This window comes from Patella vulgata, chromosome 4 (assembly GCF_932274485.2).
Source record: "Patella vulgata chromosome 4, xgPatVulg1.2, whole genome shotgun sequence".
Classification (NCBI taxonomy): Eukaryota; Metazoa; Mollusca; class Gastropoda; family Patellidae; genus Patella; species Patella vulgata.
In genome coordinates, this window is record NC_065882.2 from 6,730,417 (window position 1) to 6,748,669 (window position 18,253).

The following is an 18,253-nucleotide window of genomic DNA, read 5'->3' on the forward strand; positions in this document are numbered from 1 at the left end:
CACATGTACGACAGCATATTAGATTAGCATTGCTGTAAACCGGGTATCATTTAATCTTGTGTATCTAGCACTAATTTCTTCACATTCATTTAATATCAAATCTTTGTTTAAACATGTAAAAATCATTTAAAATTACCATAAATCATGTACTGTACATGTAACTTGTACTTTTGTCCAGTTGAAAGCTGACTGGTTAATTTTGATAATGAGTGTCCAATTTACAAGCGTTTAATTTCTCAATCACTGTTAAAAAATAAACAACCCAATTGATTATTGATGTATAATGATTAATTTACACATTATGTAATTTAATTAATTTATTTGTTAGTATTAATTATTATATTAATCACCAGAGCTTACAGAGGGTACAGTGCACTCTGTCCCATCCGACCTCTGATCACTCTGGCACTCTGTTACATCCGACACCATTTTCATGTCTCGATTTATTTCCTTATTACTTCAGCCAAAAAATCTCTGGGTAATTCGACCTCTGTACGTTCCGGATTACGACATCAATCAGCCGTCCCGTCATACGATTTTCATTGAATCGACACCGTATAATCCAGCCTTCAATCGGTGGGTGTGAAGTAAACACTTACCGATCAAATATCTGTGAGATTAAAACTGGATGGGTGTGAAGCCACAAAAGATTAACAAGCAATCACCTATCAATTATCTGTGAGATTAAAACTCGCTACCGTGGGTCTTTGTTTATTACTTTGATAATTTTAATCTCTTGTACGACAGTTGTGACAAATACTCAAGAATATCCATGAATTTTCCCCCGAATTCACAGTCGTAAAAATATTCCTAGCACCCGTTGGAAACATTCGTTACGCATGCCGATTGAACCTGAATAACCTATAAGTTTGGTCACCCTACGGATGTCTTCGAACCATGTGACGATGCTCGATTCACAGTCCGGAACGTCCCAAATTGACAGAATTGCAATCGAGTGACGAGGAATTCAGTCCTGTCACAGTTCTGTCAGTCCCGACGACGGAGGTGGTGTGAGTAGAATTGACGTAATTAAACACAACAAACAGGTTTCGGCTGCATGGTTGGTTGAGATATTTATATATCCAGTCGACGCATGCATTGTAGTCCGAAGTACCCATTTTCACTCGATTGTCAATATATTTGGGATTGAGAGAATTTAATTCCGGAACGTCCAAACTGGGTATTCCGACACTCTGCATAATCCGACATTGTAACGACCCAGTACGATGTCGGATGTGACAGAGTGCACTGTATTTTTAAAAGCCGAAATCACTTACGATATTTACAGTTTTAGCACTCACTAAATTTTGGATGCAATGGCGACACCAAATGTTGTCAATGATGGTTGCTAGGTAGAACTCTAGATGGGTGAACCTTTTTTTTTTATTTTAAAAATTATCAAATAATGTGAACATTATACATTGTCTTTAAGACGTACATTTCCCGACATGGTTTCCCCTTGTCAGTGGTGCAGAATGGAGGGCCTGACAAGGACAGCTGTCTAGTCCTTCGGATGAAACGAAAAACTGAAGTCCTGTGTATATATTGGAATGCACAAAAAAGATCCCCTGGCAGTTGGAATTTGATATAAGAGTAGGCGATAGTGCCGCTGCCCAGGCAAAATTTCCCTCATAGCACACTGTATGGTGTATGCCCGTTTTCATTAGCCCAGTATAGGAGCAGAACAGTAGGACGTTAAACCCCATTTCATTTCTTTTTGCATTATGTACAATCTGATTCAAACACAGATCCTGTTTTGTTTCGTTTTTATAGTTCAAAATTTCGTTTTACTTGCCTTTACTACACTAGGATCTGGAAGAGTTGTTATCTTTGACGTGTTCTGAATAGTGTGAGGTATTAGCCAATGAAACGGTCTGTTACGGCAAGCTTTAGGCGTGTTTTGCACAGAAATGTGGGTAATCCACTAGTAACATCAATGCTGATTGATTAATCAAATGTCTGACGTCATAGGGCCAAAAGCTGCTTGTATGACCTCTGATGTGACCTATCGCAACAACCGGTCAGATCTTCATGTAGTGTAGGCCATTTAAAGTATAAACGAAACGAAATATAGATCTGTATTCTGATCAGATTGGTCAGTAATAGGACTGTCTAATGATATGGGGCTGGGGGGGGGGGTTGATAGCCGAATGGTTTATCATAAGGTCTGTTATTGAGTCAACTGGCGTGGTTTCGATTCCCCGCTTGTACGTGACAAGGAATAGGGCCACCTGTCCAACCTCGTGGGTTTTCTCCGGGTACCTCTGGTTTCCTCCCACTGCTAATTATTGAAATAATATTAAACCATATGTTAGTCCCGAAATGACCTAGTTTGTGTCGAGTGGACGTTAATCCCCATTTCTCTCTCTCTCTCTCTGAGTCAACTGGCACGGTTTCGATTCCCCGCTTGTACGTGACAAGGAATAGGGTTGCCTATCGAACCTCATTATGTAAGAGTTGAATCTGCCTATTGCTGGTTTTTATTTTGGCTTGAAATGGTATATAAATTATTATTTACATTTATTCACATGACAAGCCCATAATCGACTCTCTAGATCTCCGGATGGTCGACATTTAAATGGATTGAAACAAGTGCACCATTTATTAATTTAACTAAAAAATGCCACATCTTGTCAAAACTTCAAACAGTGATAAGTTGGCTCAGAATAAAGTAATTTGAATAATTGTCCAGACATGTACATGTATATTCATTTTTCATTATCTAATTTGGAAATATTATAGCAACAATGGCTAGCTCTTAATCTAAATCTTTCATAATGTATCATTAAACTATTATAGCAAGAACGACCAGCTCTTTATCTAAATCTTACATAATGTATCATTAAACTATTATAGCAAGAACGACCAGCTCTTTATCTAAATCTTACATAGTGTATCTATAAACTATTATAGCAAGAACGACCAGCTCTTTATTTAAATCTTACATAATGTATCTTTAAACTATTATACATGTAGCAAGAACGACCAGCTCATTATCTAAAAGAGAGAGAGAGAGAGAAATGGGGTTTAATGCCACTCGACACAAACTAGGTCATTTCGGGACTAATATATGGTTTAATTTTATTTACATAATTTGCTTGCGCGTAGGGGTCTTTAGCAGTGGGAGGAAACCGGAGGACCCAGAGAAAACCCACGAGGTTGGACAGGCGACCCTAATCCTTGTCACATACAACCGGGGATTCGAAACCACGCCAGTTGACTCAATGACACTTTATGATACAGCGCGCGCACGCTAACCATTCAGCCATCCAACCCCCCTTCTTTATCTAAATCTTTCATAATGTATCTATAAACTATTATAGCAAGAACGACCATGCAGCTCTTTATCTAAATCATTCATAATGTATCATTAACTTAGATTTTCATGAATAGAAGTTAAATGGTAGACGACTCTAAGGAATAAATAATTTTGAATCTGATATGCCACCATACACATGTATACGTATACAGCAGATATAGAGTTTAAATTTATTAGATCATTTGTCTACTGTAGAATACACAAGATGGTATACGCTATCAGATAGAATCGCAGTGCTGTATATAAAATAGAACACCATTTTTACATATATTACCTAGGGAAGTCGTATGTTAATATTTAGAACAGAATCGATGGTGTGGATTCTGATAGACGAAGTTGATTAACGGCCCCAGCAACTTAAAACAGACATAGTACAGACAATTTTAAATGTCATTTTGTCAGATTTTTTACACTGACACAACCCCCACCCAGCGTAATTGATGAAGTACAGTTTATAGTACCAAAGACTCTCTATCATCTTTGTGAACCAGTCAATAGTTTAAAGGACCATATGAATTGGGAAATGAAATGAAATGGGAAATGTCTTAATTTTCTCCATGTAAAATAATCGTAATTGACATGACAGTTGGGATTTTGATATAAGAGTAACATGCTGTTTAGTGGTCAAAATTTCCCTCAGGGCACACTGTATGGCGTATGTCAGTCTTTATTAGTCAAGCCGGAGCCACGTTATCTAGTTGGTTAAGACGCTGGCTCCTTAGCCTGGAGGTCGGGTGTTCGATCCCAGTATTGGCCGAGAAAGTTCATCTGGATTTTCCGACATGGTTTCCCCTTGTCAGTGGTGCAGAATGGAGGGCCTGACAAGGACAGATGTCTAGTCCTTCAGATTATACGAAAAACCGAGGTCCTGTGTATACATTGGAATGCACGTAAAAGATCCCTTGGCAGTTGGAATTCGATATAAGAGTAGGCGATAGTGCCGCTGCCCGGGCAAAATTTCCCTCATAGCACACTGTATGGAGTATGCCCGTCTTCATTAGCCCAGTATAGGTGCAGAACAGTAGGACGTTAAACCCCATTTCATTTCATTTATTTTATTAGTCAAGTTTGTGCAGAACAGTTAGGACCTTAAACAGTCATTATAGAGGTAAATCTGTCTATTGCAGGTCTTTCATTAGGCCTGAAATGTTACATAAACTATTTATTAGACATTTATTAACATGACAAGACCATAATCAACTCTCTATGCCATCGGATATCTGCGATATTAAGTAGATTAGAACAGTTCGGCCATTACATGATCTAATTTAAAAATAGAGAAAGGAGGCTAAGCTTCAAACAACCATTTGCGTGATTACAATCAATGCACACATGTATCTTCGCTCAGAATAGAGTACCAGGTAATATGAATGAAATAATTATACATTGTAGCAAGAACGATTAGCTCTTTTAAATCTTACATAATGTATCGTTAAAGGGACAATAACACTCTTGCTGGCTTGAAAGCTCCAGAAAATAAATAATATCTCTAAGTACTAGATGTTTAAGTGTCCTACCTGTTGTGTAAATTATCCATTACATCCTATTTTACTTGTCCAGAGGGTTCGAAAATATTTTTAAATCGAAGTTTCATTTGAAAAGGTTTACGTAAGACGTTTCAAACCATTATGTTGAATATTTCAAAATTTTTAAATAAGGTGTGTTAAGATGAAATTTGTATCATCAATTAATTGAAATATTCTAAAATAGTACAATTTGTTGACCAGAATAAAGATTGGGACATATTATTCAATTACAACAAGAGTGGTATTGAGCCTTTAAACTATTATAGCAGGAACGACTAGCTCTTTATCTAAATCTTACATAATGTATCTTTAAACTATTATAGCAAGAACGACCAGCTCTTTATCTAAATCTTACATAATGTATCTTTAAACTATTATAGCAAGAACGACCAGCTCTTTATCTAAATCTTACATAATGTATCTTTAAACTATTATAGCAAGAACGACCAGCTCTTTATCTAAATCTTACATAATGTATCTTAAATTAAAGGAGCTAAATCACTAATATTTGGGACCTAGAAATTGACACAAATGGGTCGCAACGCATATAAATAATGTAATATAAATCTATATAAACTGATAATTTACATTCAATCGTTTCTGTTCTACTGTAATTTCTAATCAGTACAATAAAATACATGTATGCCCAAACTCTTAATCAATTGGCAATCTCTAGCGTCTGGTTATTCCAGTCTACATAGATAGTATTATTGCGCATGCTCTCCAGTCCAGATAAGAATACAGCGTCACTGTTCGACATTGCTTGTTACAAATAAGAATACAGCGTCACTGCTTGTTATAAATGGTGCTGAAACGCATTATGGTACATGATTTGTGTACCAATGGTAAAATTTTCATTTTGTCTTAAATATTGGATATCAGAAGCCCATCTTTTCACGTTAAGATCACAACATCAATGTTGATTTAGATTGACAAATAATCTGTGTTTTCAATGTTGAAGATTTTGGATGATATTGAGTTACTTTAAACCCTATTTCATTTCCCTTCATATAATTATTTGTTAATTCTGTTTTAAATTTCAAATCTATATTTTAATATTCATTAATGCTTGGTTAGTCATTAGAGGCAGACAGCAATTAATCTGTCAGTCAATTTAAATTATGGTTTATTCCCACGAAGGCGCAGTTATTGACCGTAACGGATTAAACGATGTCGTTTTCGACGACTTCGTGGGAATCCAGCTCCTAGGGATTAAAATGGATTAAAAACGTAAAAATGGTGTTATAGATTGTTATGATAAGAATGTACACTTTCATAATCCCCAATGTAACTAATTAACCAACATCTTAGCATCATTTTTGGCATAAGAAATAAAACATTACTACACTATAACAAAAATTAATTTAATTTCGCCAAATAAGACACCCTGTCTAAATAATCGACTAAAGTCGATTTCTCTTCCTCGTGTCTTCCTTTTAATTCCTGGAGTTGGCTTTGGATTTGAGCATATTTATATCTCTTCCTTGGTGGTTCCTGTCCCCCAGCATACTGAACGATTCTAATCTCATTAATATTTTGTTCTTGTTGTAAAAATGTGATCATTTCAAAAACATTCGGATGGGCTTTTCCAGGTAGCTTCTTGATTCTTGCATGCCATCCTTCCAAAGTCTTGTTGGTTCTGTGCTCCTCTGTGTCGTAGTAGTCCCACTGATGAGTTGCAAATTAACCCTCGAGAAGTCGAAGGCCAATACCCTTTCTACTCGTACCAATGGTAGAGCTGCAAACCTCCGTACCACCTTCTGTATTTTTTCATCTTCTCTATATTTCACTTGTAGACCTACATTCTGTGTTCGTCTCCAAATTACGATTCATATTGAATACTTGGATAATTTGATGATTTTAATCATTAGTTGCCAATTGGTGAATAAAATTCAGAGTGAACATACATGTAAATTCATAAAATCTTTAACACAGTTAATTGGGTCCTAATAGCAACATGCCTCTCTTCAAACGAAAGCTGACATGTCGATATCTGCGCCTTCGTGGGAAGGATTAATTTTGGTCACGCTCTGTAACTGCGCCTTCGCAGGAATACACCTAAATTATGACAGACTGACATCTAAAGTGGTTGATCTGTTAAGTTTCTTTAACTATTGTTTTAAATGCCTTAAGTCTTAATCCTTCAATAATTATATATTTTATAGTAACTAATTTATATAAAAAGACAAATGTAAGATTTTTCATTAGTTGGAGAGACCAGCTTAGGGAATCTATATAATTGGAGGTCCAAGTAGGAAATTAAAAGTTGTTCAATTCTGTTAATTATTTGCTCCTCAAATAAAGTGTTGAAGATCCATTCCAAGAATCTGTATTCATTTCTGATACTTAGAGAACACAAGCCGATGAGCTACATTCCCTGAAAGTCTTATAGTGTTATAATTACACAATTCTCAACAGACAGTGATCTTGTTTTTCATTCCACCATGAATTTGTGAGAGAGAGAGGGGGAAATGATACAAAGCGCATGATGGTGATGGATGTTTTAAGACTTCAGAACATGTAAGAAAGGCTTCTGACAATGTTAAAGAATATTATACACCTTGACCCCCTAGAGTTTGAGACCCTAAATCAAGCACTGCCCCCTCCCCCCACACACCCCCACAGAAAAATCCTAATAAATAAATTCGGTCATCCCCCCCCCCCCCCTCCATGAATTTGTTATATAGAGCCTGTAGTGATTACTAGATATATGGGGGGGGGGGATGGGTGGATGGCTGAATGGTAAGCGTGCGCGCACTGTATCATAAAGCCTGTCATCGAGTTGACTGGTGTGGTTTCGAATCCCCGGTTGTACGTGACAAGGAGTAGGGTCGCCTGTCCAACCACATGGGTTTTCTCCGGGTCCTCCGGTTTCCTCCCACTGCTAAAGACTTCTATGCGCAAGCGAATTATTGAAATAAAATTTACCATATGTTAGTCCCAAAATGACCTAGTTTGTGTCGAGTGGACGTTAAACCCCATTTCTCTCTCTCTCTCACTAGATATATGTTGTAATAGAATATTAGTTAGATGAATGTTTGAAGTTTAATTGAATGTTACTAGCTAGTTGATGAATGTTTGAAGTTTAATAGGTGTAGAGATACGAAAACCCTGAATGTAATTAATAATCTTATATGATGTAGTGATATAAATCTGACTGAGGGAGTAATTAGGTTCTATATCGTATATTGATAAAATAGACGTGTTCTATAAATAGGGTTATTGCACTATAACATTCGCTATCCAGTTGTTTTTATTCGGTAATATTATGTGAATATTGCGTAATGTTGTTATTAAATGAGGAGAAATAGGTGTGAATAATAATATTTTAATATCTACAGGTGTATACAGGTATAGGTTACCTGTAAAGATGATCTATAGATAGATCTAGACTTATCTATTTATCTCTAGGATGTCTTTCAATATATAGATGGAATACCTGGAATACTTGCCCAGCATGCCTATGCGTTGAGAAATGAATGCCTAGACAGCGGCACTACAGCCTACTCTTCCATGTATATCAACTTCCAATTGCCAGGGGTTCTTTTACACGCACACCAATGCACACACAGGAACTTGTTTTTTGTTCCATTCGAAGTACTATGCATTATGACAGCCCTGTTGGATGTTAAACTCCATGTGTTTTTTTACATGCACACAGGACCTTGTTTTTTTGTCCCATCCGAAGTACTATGCATTAAGACAGCCCTGGTGACGATAAACCCTATGTGTCCAGTATTAAGTATGATACATGTATAGTATTTTAGTTGATTTTCTCATACATCAACTTTCATCAGGGATTCTTTTACAGGACCTTGTTTTTTTGTCCCATCGAATTACTATGCATTAAGAGAGCCCTAGTGGATGTTAAACTCTATGTGTTGAGTATAAAGTATGATGAAGTATTTTAGTTGATTATCTCATGGTAGTTGGGGTATATTGATAGTATTGGCAGGAATGTGGTGACTCATGTTACCATTGATAGTAACAGTACTATTACTACATCACCACCACACATGTTGCCATCGTCATACTTTACTACACTTTTATATGCAATCTCTTCAATATTCTCACAGGTCATAATTCTACAGAATACAATTTCTGCTTATTACTGAGCTTAGTAATAAAGAGAGATGGAGGTTCACTCAACACAAACCAGGACATTTCGAGACTAACACATGGTTCAATTTTATTTCAAGAATTCGCTTGCGTGTAGGGCTCTTTATTAGCAGTGGGGGAAAACCGGAGGACCCGTAGAAAACCCATGAGGTTGGACAGGCAACCCTACTCCTTGTCACGTACAACCGGGGATTTGAAACCACGCCAGTTGACTCATTGTATGTGACAAGGAGTAGGGTTGTCTGTCCAACCTCGTGGGTTTTCTCCGGGTCCTCCGATTTCCTTCCACTGCTAAAGACCCCTACGTGCAAGCGAATTATTGAAATAAAATTGAACCAAGTGTTAGTCCCAAAATGACCTAGTTTGTGTAGAGTGGATCTTAAACCTCCCTCTCTCCCCCCCCCCCCTCTCTCTCTCTCTCTCTCTCTCTCAATATTCTCATACAATATAGTTACCATATAAATAATATTCTGGTATAAAATATGTTTCAACCTTTCATTTGATATGAATTAAACTTAATGATTTTCAGAGAACTTCTATAATTGATTAACTTACTTATACTTTTGTACTTAACATTTAAGGAAGTAAATATCAAGCTGTAACCGGGGTGTCATTTAATTAAAAGGAGGCCCATCAAAAGATATCAAACTTCATATTAATGATTTTTTTGGGGGGTTGGTTTATTTAAAAAATAAAACGACATATAGTTCACATTTTCATTTCAATGATTACATTTACAGTGTGTAACAATTCACCTTGTCAGTGATGCAGGACGGAGAGTCTGACATGGATAAGTGTCTAGTCATTTGGATGAGACGGAAAACCAAAGTCCTGTGTACACATTGGCATGCAGTTAAAAGATCCTTTGGCAGTTGGAATTTGATATAAGAGTAGGCCATAGCGCCCCTGCCTGGGCAAAAAATTCTCTCATAGCAAACTGTATGGCGTATGCCTGTATTCATTAGCTCAGCTGGAGCAGAACAGTAGGACGTTAAACCCTGTTTCATTTCATAGTGTGTAACAATATATTGAATCTCACGAAACATTAATTATACAAAATAGAATATAGAGTCTATTTGGTTTCAATCTTTTTTTCATACAAATGAAATGAAATGAAATGGAGTTTAACGTCCTACTTTTCTGCACCTAACCTGGGCTAATGAAGACGGGCATACGCCATACAGTGTGCTATGAGAGAAATTTTGCCCGGACAGCGGCACTACGGCCTACTCTTATATCGAATTCCAACTGCCAAGGGATCTTTTACGTGCACGTCAATGTGTACACGGGACCTCGGTTTTTCGTCCCATCCGAACGACTAGACAGCTTTCCTTGTCAGCCCCTCCGTCCTGCATCACTGACAAGGGAGAACCACGCTGGAAAATCTGGATGAACTTTCTCGGCCAATGCAGGGATAGAACATCCGACCTCCAGGCTAGCGAGCTAGCGTCTTACCCACTTAGCCACGTGATCCCCTTTTTTCATACATTCCTCTTCTTAATTTCATACATAAATTATACCATTTTTTTTCTTTGATTTGAAAATTAGCAAAACATGCTGAATGATTTTGAGACATCTTTTAAAATCAGTTAATTACCATAATTACCATGACAAAATCTGCAGGTGGCCTTAATATTTAGCCTGACAACATAATTTACTTGCAGATGCTCCTAAGACGATCGCTACATGTGCTACATGTGCCCGTGAGTGATCTGCCATAAAAAATCGCTGACGAATTTCAATCGTCTCGATCAGGCGAAAAAATACACTCTGCTGTCATAGGCTTAAAGTTCAGAATAATAGCTAAAAGATACATTATGTAAGATTTAAATAAAGAGCTGGTCGTTCTTGCTATAATAGTTCGAAAATAGATACAGTGTACATGTAATTTAAAATGAATAATTTGAAAATTTCATTTAAATTTACTCTATTGCGAGTGTAGATACACTACAGTGCTGGAGTTTGGGACAATAATCGCCGAACACCGCGGAAAAACACTCTATTTCACAATTACTCCTAAGTACCACTAGAATTTCCAGTCAACAAACTCGGTCGATGGTTGGGCTAAAATTTGGGAATAGTTTGTGTGACTGAAATAAAAAACGCACTAACTCAAATATGATTACATCGTTTTTTGTCTATTTTGATTATTTTCCCCCAAGTTCAAATCTGACATTTGAAGTCACAACTTTATTGAGATTTTCCTTCCAATAGCAATCCCCTAAACAACGTGTTGACCTCTCTTTGCGAGTAAGGTCGTCATCTAGGGTTAAGGGTCAACGACTGACGTCATTTACTGAAAACAATGGCCGTACTAATATAAACAACTTGAATTAAGTCTGTGTCCGATGCATAAAACTGATGACAGCATAGTATCTAGTCGCTTCGGAATAAAAACAACCGTGTGGAGGGATTTATAGAGGAGTAGGCTACATGTTGTTATCTTAGTTACTGCCACCACTGCTTAATAAAGTCAAGCTTTAAGTTTTTCCTCGTCATATTGAGCGACTGGATTATTCGACTGGATTATTCGACTGAATTATCTGCTTGATTTTTTTTTCGACCGGATTATTTGACTGTTTTTTCGGCTATCCCCGGCCCTAAATACCTAATTATCAGACTACTTTTGCCCCATAAATTGAACTTGAAACTATTTGGCAGGGGAGGGAGTTGCAAGCCCCCGGCTCTTTTACAGCTATGGCTATGGGTATGACTGAACTACTCGGTATTATCTTAGTTCACTGCAATTCCTGCTTATTATTGAACGGCTGTTTTTAACTTCTCATTATATAACTGTCAAAAGCACATTTTGTCAACTTGATCTGGTATGAAGACCCAACTTGATCTGGGATGTGGATTTATCGACAGTGATATTCGTCTAGTTTTATTGACTGAGATATTCGACTTGTTTTATTGGCTGTGATATTCGACTGGTTTTATCATGGTATTATAAGGTCCATGGTTTTATCGACTGAGGTATTTGACTTGTTTTATCGACTGAGATATTCGACTTATTTTATCGACTGAGATATTCGACTTATTTTATCGGACTGGTTTTATAGGCTGAATTATTTGACTCGTTTTATTGACTGAGATATTTGACTGGCTTTACCGTTTGGATGAGGCCACAAGAAAATAGTTTTATTGACTGGGATATTTGACTTTTTTCGACAATAAAATCAGTCAAATAATTCAGTTGACAGAACCAGTCGAATAATTCAGTCAACAAAACCAGTCAAATAATCCAGTTGAAAAAAAACAGTCAAATAATCTAGTCAATAAAACTAGTTGAATAATCCTGGCGAAAAAACAGTCAAATATCCCAGTCGATAAAACCAGTCGCTCAATATTAAGTACCAGTGGCAGTGAGCTAAGGTAATATAGAATAGCCCAATCATGGTCGTAGCCAGGGGCTTCACCCCCCGCCCCTCCGAACTACTTCAAAGTCAGATTTTTTGGGCAAGTCTTATGATCTAGGTATTTAGTTGATACATGTACTAAACGGAGAGTAATGTTTTTGGCCCGTCATCTATTTGATTAGAATCCTACATAGGCCTGTAGTCAGGGGCTGGGGGTATTGGACGAGTCAGGGTTTTTTTTATGACCTCGTCAAGTCGAATATTTCAGTGTATATTTCAGTCGAAAAAAAGCAGTCGCTTGACTTGATGGTGGAGGACCATAGTTTATGAATCACTAATTGGAGTGAACTAAGATAACAATAAGTAGCCTGGAGCCACGATGCTAAGTGCGTAAGACACTGGCTCGCTAGCCTGGAGGTTTGTTCCTGGTATTGGCCGAAAAAGTTCCTCAGGATTTTCCGGGTGGTTTCCCCCTGTCAGTGGGGCAGTCGTTTGGATGGGATGAAAAACCAAGGTCCCATGTACACATTGGCATGCATGTAAAAGATCCCCTGTATGGCATATGCCTGACTTTATTAGCTCAGTCGGTGCACAACAGTAGGACGTTAAAGCCCATTTTATTTCATTGAGTAGCCCTTTCATGCTCGTAACACGGTTCCACTTTCAGGGAATGTATCTGGTCGAGTGTGTTCTCTAAGTATCGGAAATGAATACAGATTTTTCGAATAGATCTTCAACACTTTATTTCAAGAGCAAATAAATAACAGTAACAAGTAAACAACTTATAACTTCCTATAAATTGGTCCTCCAACTGGTATATAGGTTCCCTCAGCTGGTCTCTCCAACTATAATTCATCTTACATACATTTTTCTTTTTATATAAATTAGTTACTATGAAAGTATTGACATAAACATGTAATTATTGAAGGATTAAGTCATTTAAACAATAGTAAAAGAAACTTAACAGACCACCCACTTTAGTTATTTAAATGGACTGACAAATTAATTGCTGTCTGCTTCTAATGACTAACCAAGTGAACCAAGATCAATAAGTAGCCTGGAACAACAGTGGCTAAGTGAGTAAGGCGCTGGTTCGCTAGCCTGGAGGTCGCGGGTTCGTTCTCGGTATTGGCGGAGACAGTTCCTCAGGATTTTATCCAGGTGGTTTCCCCTTGTCCGTAGGGCATGACGGAGGGTGGGACAAAAACTACAGCTGTCTAGTCTTTCGGGTGGCATGAAAAACCAAGGTCCCATGTACACATTGGCGTGCATGTAAAAGATCCCTTGGCAGTTGGAATTCAATATATAAGAGTAGGCTGTAGCGCTATTGTCTGGGCAAAATGTCCCTTGTAGCACACTGTATGGCATATGCCCATCTTTATTAGCCTAGTCGGTGCACAACAGAAGGATGTTAAACCCCATTTCACTTCATTATGTAGCGGGAGTGATTAAGTGGGTAAGACGCCGGCTCGCAAGTCTGGAGGTTACATGTAGGTGTTCGATCCCTGCATTGCCCGAAAGAGTTCATCCAGATTGTCCGGTGTGATTCCCCTTTGTCAGTGATGCAGGACAGAGGGCCTGACAAGGTTAGCTGTGTAGTCATTCGGATCGGATCACAAAACGATTTCCTGTGTACACATTGGAATAAACATAAAAGATTCCTTGACAGGTGGAATTCGATATAAGAGTAGGCTGTAGTGCACTGTCCAGACAAAATTTCCCTCATGGCACACTGTATGGCGTATGCCCGTCTTCATTAGCCCAACAGTAGGACGTTAAACTCCATTTCATTTCATATTATTAAGTAGCCCTTTCATGCTCATAACATGGTTCGACTTTCAGGGAATGTATCGCGTGGAGTGTGTTCTCTAAGTATTGGAAATGACTACAGATTCTTTGAATAGATCTTAAACACTTTATTTCAGGAGCAAATAAATAAGAGGAACAAGTAAACAACTTATAACTTATAACTTCCTATAAATCAGTCCTGCAACTAAGTTGGTCTCTCCAACTACTGTATAATTCATCCTACATACACTTGTCTTTTTATATAAATTAGTTACTATGAAAGTGTTGAAATAAGCATATAATTATTGAAGGATTAAGTCTTAAGCCATTTAAAACAATAGTTAAAGAAACTGAACAGATCAAACACTCTAGTTGCCAGCCTGTCATAATTTATATGGAGTGACAAATTAATTGTTGTCTGCTTCTAATGACTAACCAAGCATTAATGAATGTTAAAATATAGATTTGAAATTAAAAATAGAATTAAACAATAATAAAATAACATATGACCTATACATTAGTCATGTGTATCCACCTTAAAATTATTTCAAACAAAAACATGACCCCATGTTTTAATCATTAATACAATCAAAATCCTTATTTTTCCATTATTCAAAATAACATAATCTATAACTATTTTCACGATAATAATTTCTATTCCTGTACAAAGGATTCCTGCTGTAAGGCCTAACATGTCTAAATCTGTGATCTTGAGTCTTGACGGCTGGTGCATTTTGCACTAAAACTTGAAACATCTCGCATGGCTGCAACCTTTATCATGGCAATTGGCAGGATGACACCATTAACACAAGGTTATTAAAAAAAAGATACATCGTTAGTATCCAGAACATTTTGAACACCCGCATCCTTTTTACTGGAGGTCACAGAAACCTGTACTTTTTGGACACCCTTCTTTGCAAAAAATTCCAGCTGTCGCTGTCTATCCCTTTGTATTTGGACAAAAGAATGATATTTCTTTTCCGGACTGGGTAATTAATTTTCTGAGAAGTCCCTTTTAAAGCCCATTTAAACCCCTGTTTGAGACTCCAAGACACTGATAGTTGATCAAGATTTCTTATTGCTGCTACTGCTGCTGAAGGAAGAATAAAGTTGATATCCATGCCTTCTTCTTCAATATATTATGTACAATTTGACTAGCAGGGAATGTAGCTCTTCGACGTGTGTTCTCTTAGGATCAGAAATGAATACAGATTCTTGGACTGGATCTTCAACACTTTATTTTAGGAGCAAATAGTGCCTACATAACAGCAACAATTAAACAACTTATAACTTCCTATAAATCGGATCCCCAATTACATGTAGTATATAGGTTTCCTAGGTCTCTCCAAGTAATGATTCATCTTACATAAATCTGACATTTTAACGTAGCCTCGTCCAGACGATAAAATCCCACACATATCTCAGTCGATAAAATCAGTCAAATACTTCAGTCGATGAAACCAGTCGGAAAAACAGCCCAACAGCGAACCAAGATAATATTGAGTAGCTCAATGTTCGTTGCCATAGCTGTAGGAGCCGAGGGCTTGGGCGGGGTTTGGTCCTCACCCGTCGCAGGAGATAATTGTACTTAAGTAGATACTAATATTGTCGGCCCCCACCTCGAAAAGAATAGTCCCTATATATGACCATAGAAACGGGGTGTTGGTGGAATGGGAGGGGCCCTGTGCGTGGGAGCGAAAATACTGGTATCTAAAGTACATGTATCACTTAAGACTTGAAACTAGTTGGGAAGCCCCCCGGCCTCTACCCAATGCCCCCGGATCCTTCAGTTATGGCTACGAGCATGATTTGCTAATGAAGACGGGCCTACACCATACACTGTGCTATGAGGGAAATTTTGCCCGGACAGCGGCACTACGGCCTACTCTTATATCGAATTCCATCTGTCAAGGGATCTTTTACGTCCACGCCAATGTATACACGGGACCTCGGTTTTTCGTCCCCTCCGAAAGACTAGACAGCTGTCCTTGTCTGCATTGAAAAGAATAGAGTCCCTATATATGATATGAACGTAGAAAAGGGATGCGATGGGGACGGGGGGGGGGGGGTGAGGTATTTGACATTTTCATGTGGCCTCGTCCAGTCGATAAAATCAGTCAGTTAGTTCAGTCGAATAATCCAGTCGAATAATTCAGTCGAAAAGTTCAATCGAATACTTCAGTCGAATAATCCAGTCGAATTATTCAGTCGAATAAACAAGTCGTTCAATATTAAGCAGCGGTGGCAGCGGGCTAAGATAATATAGTAGCAAATCATGCTCGTAGCCATAGCTGTAGGAGCCGGGGGCATGGGGGTTTCCCAACTAGTTTCAAGAAATGAAATGGGGTTTTAACGTCCTACTGTTCTGCTTGGAACTTGGCTAATGAAGACGGCCATACACTGTGCGATGAGGGAAATTTTGCCCGGACAGCGGCACTACGGCATACTCTTATATCGAATTCCATCTGTCAAGGGATCTTTTACGTCCACGCCAATGTATACACAGGACCTCGGATTTTTGTCCCATCCGAAAGACTAGAGAAACACGGCGAATTCCTAGAGAAACACGGTGAATTCCTAGCAAATCTTAGAGAAAAATTGCCGCTGAATCAAGCGAAATTTCACCGTGAAATCTAAGAGAATTCTGAGAGTTTTTTCTCACCGCGTCGCGGCGATTTCGGTCCCAAAAATTTGGGAGGAACTGTATAAGCCTTTGAAGGTTTGACAAGACATGTGCAGTAATTTCAACCACCGTACTGGTTGTTCAAAGCTAAGTCTCGCTCCTCCATTTTTAGCTTAAATCAAAGTATGGCTGAACTGTTCTAATCTATTTAATATCGGAGAAATCTGATACCATCGGGAGTTGATTATGGCCTATGTCTAATTAATAATTTAGAAAACATTTCTGCCCAAAGAAAGACCTGCAATAGGCAGATTTAGCTTAATTGCATAATGTATGTTTAAGCTATTTACATATATTAAAGATATTACTGTGAATATATTTTAAACCCTCTCTCTCTTTGGGCGTCACAATTTGATGGTTAAAGTCTTTTAGTTCTAAGATTAAAGATTCAAAGATTTTAAACTTAAATGAAAGTTTGGAGATAAGGTTCAAAGATTTTAATATATGGTACCAGTAATTGAAAGTTTGAAGATAAGGTTCAAATATTTTATAATAAAGTTTATTTTGTTTTGTAAATTGATATGATATTTTATCTGTATTGTGGTATATGTTAGTATGAAATGTGATATTAACAACCTGTCAATCATCACTGTATATAAAACACATACTTATACATGCTGTCAAAACATCACAACACCTGCCTGTCATCAACATCATATATATCATGTATCTATCATTGAACTAAAACATCTATTCTACTATATCTACACATGTACATGTACCAATATCTGCTCAGTGTATATCAGTGAACCACAACATCTACAGCATATAGTACATGTGATTCCCCACCTGTACGTGACAAGGAGTAGGATCGCCTGTCCAACCCCGTGGGTTTTCTCCCACTGCTAAAGACCCCTACGCGCAAGCAAATTATTGGAATAAAATTGAAACATATGTTAGTCCCATAATTACCTAGTTAGTCTCTCTCTATCTTTATCAATGATCAATAATGAATTCACCCATACATATATTACATTTTTCATCCCATCCGAACGACTAGACAGCTGTTCTTGTCAGGCTGTTTGTCCTGCACCACTCACAAGAGGAAACCAGGTCAGAAAATCCTGATGTACTTTCACATATATTACATTCTCCATATAGTAAATGTATCTACTATATCTACACAGTTTTTATCAGTGAAGCACATCATCTATATCTACACCTTTATATCACCAAATAGTGATACTAAATTCTACTTCTTTTTCAAATTTTATTTTAAGGATATACAGAATTTATTTCTTAAAGTATATAGACAATATAGCTAATAGTAAGGTTATCATTTGGTCTTTCTTTACTTTTAGTGTTAATATTTTGATTTAAAGTCTATAAAAAGTAATTGCCTAAAAGCATGATTGGCTTTGACTGTTTTATAATCTTTGGATGCCAGTGGGCTTATTAAGAGAAACCTTGAGCAAAGATTTATACAGTTAACAATGCAGTCTGATCAATGCCAATCAAG

At 37.5% G+C, this 18,253-nt stretch overlaps 2 protein-coding genes across 2 annotated transcripts in view; one reads left to right on the forward strand and one right to left on the reverse strand.

Annotated features, from left to right (window-relative positions):
- LOC126819072 (chondroitin sulfate proteoglycan 4) overlaps positions 1-18,253 on the forward strand; it is a 61,574-nt gene that overhangs the window by 20,549 nt on the left and 22,772 nt on the right. The window lies entirely within an intron of this gene.
- LOC126819128 (peroxisomal membrane protein 11B) overlaps positions 3,239-18,253 on the reverse strand; it is a 65,753-nt gene continuing 50,738 nt past the window's right edge. The window contains exon 4 of the transcript XR_007679497.2: positions 3,239-3,278. The gene's annotated coding sequence lies outside the window, so the exon portion shown is untranslated. The remainder of the gene's footprint in view (positions 3,279-18,253) is intronic.